Genomic DNA, 6,432 nt, shown 5'->3' on the forward strand with positions numbered 1-6,432 from the left:
TTTGTTGGTTTCGTTACGGCTATGGTCTCAGAACCTAGAACAGTACCAGGCATTCAATAAACATTAAATACTTATTTGATAAAGCCCATGCTAAAGAATATTTGCTCACCATGTTGCCTTCCTCTCACCCTCCTACATATTCAAAGCCTTTTAACTATTCAAGGCCAACTCTAAAGTCATCTTCATAAAGCCTACTCTGACATCCCCAGCTGACAGATGTCTTCTACATCTTAATTTCCAGATCACTTCATCTGTATTCACTTGTAAAAAGTAGGAGATAGATAGATAAAAATAAAAAATAAAAAGTAGGAGAAAGCACGATGTAGTAGAAAGAGTATATAGAGACACTGGAGTCAACCAAATCACTGGCTGTGACCATGAGAAGTCATTTGATCTCTTTGAGTATCAGAAGTCTCATCTATAAAAATGAAGAAGTTAAAAAAACTATGTCCTGGGGTGCCTGGGTGCTCAGTCAGTTAAGTGTCTGACTCTTCATCTCAGCTCAGGTCTTGATCTCAGGGTCATGAGTTTAAGCCCTGTGTTGGGCTCTGCGCTGGGTGTGAAGCCTACTTAAAAAAAAAAAAAAAAAAAAAAAAAAAAGGCTATGTCCTCAGTTTTCCAAAATAGATAGACAAATGGCTAATAGGAACATGAAAAGATGTTGAATATCATTAATCATTAGGGATATATAAATCACAACCACAATAAGATATCACTTCACACCCACACCCACTAGGATGGCTACAATCCCAAAGACAAACAATAACAAGTGTTAGAGACGATGTGGAAAAATTGTGGAGGCAACATAAACTTCGGAATGTCATATGCTGTAGCTGGTTTTGTAAACAATCTGGTAGTTCTTCAAAAGGTAGAGTTACTATATGACCCAGCAATTCCACTCTTCGGTATATACCCAAGAGAAATAAAGACATATGTCCACACAAAAACTTGTACACAAATGTTTATAGCAGCATTATTCATAATATTCAACAAGTGAAACCATCCAAATGTCCATCAACTGATGAATGGATAAATAAAATGTGGTATATCCACACAATAAAATAGTATTCAGCCATAAAAAGACATGAAGTTTCTGGAAAAGTCAAAACTATGGAAGGGAAAAGATCAATTGTTATAGGGGTTAGGGAGAAAGGGATAAACAGGCAGAATACAAAGAATTTTTAGGGCAATGAAAGTATTCCTTAAGATATTATAATGGTGTATACATGTCATTACACGTTTGTTCAAACCCATAAATACAACACCAAGAGTAAATACTAATGTAAACTATGAACTTTGGTGTGATAGGGACTTGTCAATGTAAGTTAAATCAATTTTAACAAACATTCCACTCTAGTGGGGGATGTTGATGATGGGAGAAGCAAAGCTAAGTGGAGACAGGGAACATATGGGAAATCTCCGTACTTTCCCTAAAAAAATTTTCTGTGCTCCTAAAACTGTTCTAAAACATTAAAGAGTTTAAAAAAAGGGGGGGGAAGTGTTGATACACTACAGCATGGGTGAACATTGAAAATACTATGCTAAATGGAAGAAACCAAACACAAAAGGCCACCTATTATATGATTCTATTAATATGAAATGCCAGAACAGACAAATCCACAGAGAAAAAAAAGTAGATTAGTGGTTGCCTACGGCTCATGCAGAAAGTGGGAAGGAGAAGAGATGACAGTCAGGAATAGAGAATGGCTGTTATGGGGTTTCATATGGGGTTTTGAAAATGTCCTAAAATTGGGGTGATGTTTGCACAATTCTGTGAATACACCAAAAAACTACTGAAATGTATACTTTAATGGCTGATTTTATGGTGTGAAATATATCGCAATAAGTTGTTTAAAAAAAAAAAAAAACCTAACACCTAATCTAGAACTTCCAAAATTTCAAGCAGTTACTACTTTCATATTTGCCATTAACTACCACCCATACTACTATTCATATAACATTTTTCCCTAAATAAAACACTTTTACTTACAATTTATTTTTTAATATTTATTTTTGAGAGAGAGCATGCACAAGCAGAGAACGAGCAGAGAGAGAGGGAGAGAGAGAATCCCAAACAGAATCCTATGTGGGGCTCAATCTCAGAACCATAGGATCATGACCTGAGCTGAAATCAAAAGTTGGATGCTTAACAAACTGAGCCACCCAGGTGCCCCTTTTACTTACATTTTAAAAGAAAATCTAAAATGTTACCATAAACAAAAAAATCAGTTAATATAAAAAAATGGATGTGGCAAATATTTGGCAGTGCTCCTCAAATAAATTTGAGAAACTCTAGGCTACAGCAAAACAATGGGCAAGCAGAAAATGGAGCACAAAAAATAAACAAGTCAGTAAACAGGAAATGGACCCTGGGCCAGAGATTTCAAAACAAGTAGCTGCCAATGATAAACTGAAGTGTCACTTGTCCTAGTCTGCTCTACAGTCCCAGAAAGTCTGTGGAAACACCTGAGTCCTACAAATGGAAATGGGAAGATTGGCTCAAGGGCCAGGAAAGGCCTGCCTCTCTTCATCTGAGTTTAGGTACGCAGGTTGTGAAAGGGCAAGAAGCAAATGGCAGGCCCAAATGGTGAGAAGCCTGTTAGTAACTCTAAAAAATACAGACCCATCTAACAGAAACCAGGTGAGTACATGTATGAATTGTTCTCATGTTCGCCAATAAATTCTAGCAAAGCTGGGGTTTACAATCTCCAGTGTCCACAAAGTCTACCACTCATGTACTTGCATTTTCTGAAATTGAAGACAATCCAAGTATTTCCCTGAGTCTGGTAAACAATGCTGTCACAGGCATACTCAAAAACTACCAGTAATTGTTCACAGCTTTGCGAAGTGGAAAATTAAGTGTATTATGGCAAAATAAGTACTTTGAAGAATATAGACATTTTATTTATAATTCCAGTTGTTTAATGAAGTTTTCAATTCTGAGCACTTCCATATATACTACCATGAATAAATCACACAGGATGAATTTATCTTCTCCCATGAACCTGGCATGCCTCTTTGAAAAAACCAAAACTACCTCTCTTTTGCAATACTATATTAAATAGGCCTAACACATACTGAAATCTTTACAAATGAAATACCTCTGAGATATGCTTCCAAACAATGAAAGGGGATTAGCTTTTATGAGACAAAATTGTGCATGCATACATAATTACTGAAATAGAAAATTGGTACATAGCAATTAATTCTACTATTCTAATTCACGTTTTCAAAACATATAATGAACTTACTATTGAAGAAATTATCATTAAAAAGTAGTCATTATTTTAGCAAAGCTCCATGAAATCTTTATGTCCAGAATAAAGTCTTTCTATAAATCATTTCCTTCTAATAATTTAAGGTGGCCTCACCAGTGAACTGCAGATCTTTTTGCTTTTCCCATAATATCTACTGCCAAAGCCAAACATGTGTGTGAAAAAGGTTACCATCCCAGCATAAAACTGGAAACAGATTTTTACTACTTATTTTGTTATTCAAGCCATTTGCAGTTCTCACTTCTACAATTTCAGAAACGTGAATTTCACAATGGATATCAGGTTGCACCATTAGAGAGAATTCTGTTTAACTTCCCACTTACCACCACCATCTAAGTGTTTAAAGAATGTTCACATGGGATTCCCAAATAACTTTTGTTTCTCCTTTAAAACTAGGTTGAGTTGTGGCTAGGTAGGAAGGTGAAAGAAAAGATAGAATATCAACCCCCTTCATCTTAACATTCTTGTAAAGTAGTTAAGTGAAGCTTTTAATAAAGTTAACATCAAATCAACCTTTCAGTGATTAAGTATCTATGAAGCCCTAAGGATATTTTTAAAATCTATGTTTAAAACACTATATCCTTTGAACCTTAGTAACCAAAATTATTTATAAATGCATTTGTATAGCAACATTGATTATGCGTCCATGCACAATCCACCAGGTGGACTAACGTAAAGTGGTTAACTACAGAGAACAAAAAAATTGCAGCTCAAGGGAATGCGGAGAAGGAAGAGGCAAGCATTTGTTGGGGGCTTACTATGGGCGAGGAGCAGTTCTTAATGCTGTACACATACCTCATTTACTTGCTATCAACAAATTTATGAGGTGAATCACATTATCCCTATTTTACAGATGAGGAAACCACGGCTCAGAAAAATTAAGTAATCTGCCAAAGGACAAGTAGTGAAGCTGGGATTCAAACTCAAATCAGTCTTCCTTCAAAGCCCTCATTCTCACACTTCCTCCCACAAAGAAACTTTCCAAGTCATATTAAAAACTGACTCTCTGATTAATTAAAATATTAATTCCTTAGCGAATATTACTCAGATCATTTCCATATGTGACATAAATCAATCTGCACCCAACACATTTTGATGAAAAGTCATAGCTAGAAAAAAAATACAAGGGCCAGGGCACCAAAATAAACCAGAGTGGGATAATGGTCAGATTACCAACCCAAGGTATAAAAGCATCATCCCAGATCAACGATTCACCAGCTGGTGACCCTGGGGCAAGTAATAACGTCTCTGAACCTTAGTTTCCCCATTCATAAAATGAACATAATGCCTAGCCCACCCTTCTACCTTGGATTATGAGAATGAAATAGCTAATGTTGGTGAAATCAATGTGCAAACCATACCAAACTATGGTACTTATAAGGAATTGCTATCTATTCAGTAAAATGACTATAATGAACAGCCATTTTCATGGAAAATATCTCAGCACATATAGAAGGAGGGAACAATCCACGAGCAACAGGAAACTGGTCTCAGGCAGGCAGCCCCATCCCAGCGGGAGCCACTTGACAGCAGCAGGTGCTCAGAGAACCAGTTTTCTGACTGCTTTCTAAAAATCCCTTCACTCACTGGGGCGGGGGGAAGGAGTACTAACACAGGCAGAAGGCTGGGTCCTAATACTCCCAGGTGTGAGGCACTGGTTCAAGTCTTCACCCCTCCAGGCCTCAGTTTACGAATTTGTAAGACAATTCCCGCCCTGCTTCCCAAGCAGAGCTAAGACCCGAATCATCAAGCAGGGAAAGCGTGGTAAACCCTGCGGAGAATGAAATGATGGCGATCACCTGTCAAATGAAGGGCTGGGTGGGAGTCTCCTATGGAAACCCCTTGCAGTTTGGACATTCCAGAAGCCTCAACACGCGCACCACCGCGTACTCAGTGAAGGGGTGAGGCAGTACCCATCCCCACCTTCACCCCCACCCCAGTTGAACCCGCAGCGCAGGCCGGGAGCCTGCCTACCCTCGCCCCCAGGCCTTCTCAGAGGAACCCCGGGCCCTCCCGAGCAGCCGTGGCTCCCCTCCCCCAGCAGCGATCGCTGACCCTCTCCGCCCACACTGCCAGGTGAGGGGAGAGGGTGAAGGGGAGTACCCGCCGCCATTTTGTCCCTTGGACCCCGCAACGCATTCCGCCCGGCCAGGCCCCAGCCCCGGGCCTCCTGGGTCTGCGCTACGCGCGCCCCTCGCGGACACTCACCCCTGGCAGCCCTGCGCAGTTCGGGGCGGCTCCGAGCGTCCCGCCGGGAAAGGGGCGGGGCGGGGAGGGGCGGCTACGGGGGGCGGGGCAGCTGCCGGAGCACCACGTGACCCCCAGCCGGGGCCGTGCTGCTCCCCTCCCTAGTTGCGGCCTCCCGCGCGCAGGCGCAGCCAGGTTCGCGCCGACCAGCGGAGAAGGCGGGGAGACTTGGCGTGGGTTGGCTTTCGTTGTACCGGCGCGGTTGCTTCGGTGGAGCTCTTCCCTTCGTTAGGCTGCATTCTCACCGCGGCTTTTAGCCACAATCTTGGATTCAGTCCCTTCCCTCCTCCTGTCTTATTGTCACAGTCCCACAGATAACGAGCTAGAGGTCCGCCTTACAAAAATCTATACTTGTGAAAACGCTTTGGAAAAGCACGCAGCACTACACCAAGCATTGCTTACCCTCCGCGATAAACCTTTTTTCATCCCCTGCGTGCCAGCCTTGAAAGGCTCAAAGTACAAGGATCTACCAAATGTTTTCTCTACCTCAAAGACGAAATAAACACACCAATTAAATAACGATGTTTAAATCATAGTTCTGAATGAAATAGAAAAACTCCGCGCAGACCGTAATTATCAAATGAATATTCCTCATCACTTTTCATCCACCTGGGAAGTTCAGACTCTACGTTTCCCTTTCCCTTGTTACCCACAATAAGCAAAGTCATGGAATCTAATGGAGTCTGCCTCACAAATAGACTATAAACGCTGTTGAAGGCAGGAACCATATTAAATGGCTATGTTCTGGTTCCTTTCCCCTTTTGCCTCCTTAGAAAATTTCTTTTATTTATTTAACAACTGTTTGTAGGGCATTTACCATATGACAAATGGTATTTTAGATGGTTGGAGTTAATAAGTAAAAAAAAACATTAAAAATGTCTGCCTTCTAGGGCACCTGGGTAGCTCAGTT

The 6,432-nt window shown here is 40.9% G+C and overlaps 1 protein-coding gene across 7 annotated transcripts in view; it reads right to left on the bottom strand.

The window, feature by feature from the left end:
* Positions 1-5,588, bottom strand: part of SCAPER (S-phase cyclin A associated protein in the ER) — a 532,470-nt gene extending 526,882 nt beyond the window's left edge. The window contains exon 1 of one of the 7 annotated variants that reach the window (XM_047863178.1): positions 5,484-5,588. The gene's annotated coding sequence lies outside the window, so the exon portion shown is untranslated. Of the gene's footprint in view, positions 1-4,887; positions 4,908-5,074; positions 5,166-5,483 lie in introns of those variants that run through there. The other 6 variants (XM_047863179.1, XM_047863174.1, XM_047863177.1 and 3 more) reach the window with 6 other exon arrangements.
* Between the last annotated feature and the right edge of the window lie 844 nt (positions 5,589-6,432).

This window comes from Prionailurus viverrinus, chromosome B3 (genome assembly GCF_022837055.1).
Source record: "Prionailurus viverrinus isolate Anna chromosome B3, UM_Priviv_1.0, whole genome shotgun sequence".
Lineage (NCBI taxonomy): Eukaryota > Metazoa > Chordata > Mammalia > Carnivora > Felidae > Prionailurus > Prionailurus viverrinus.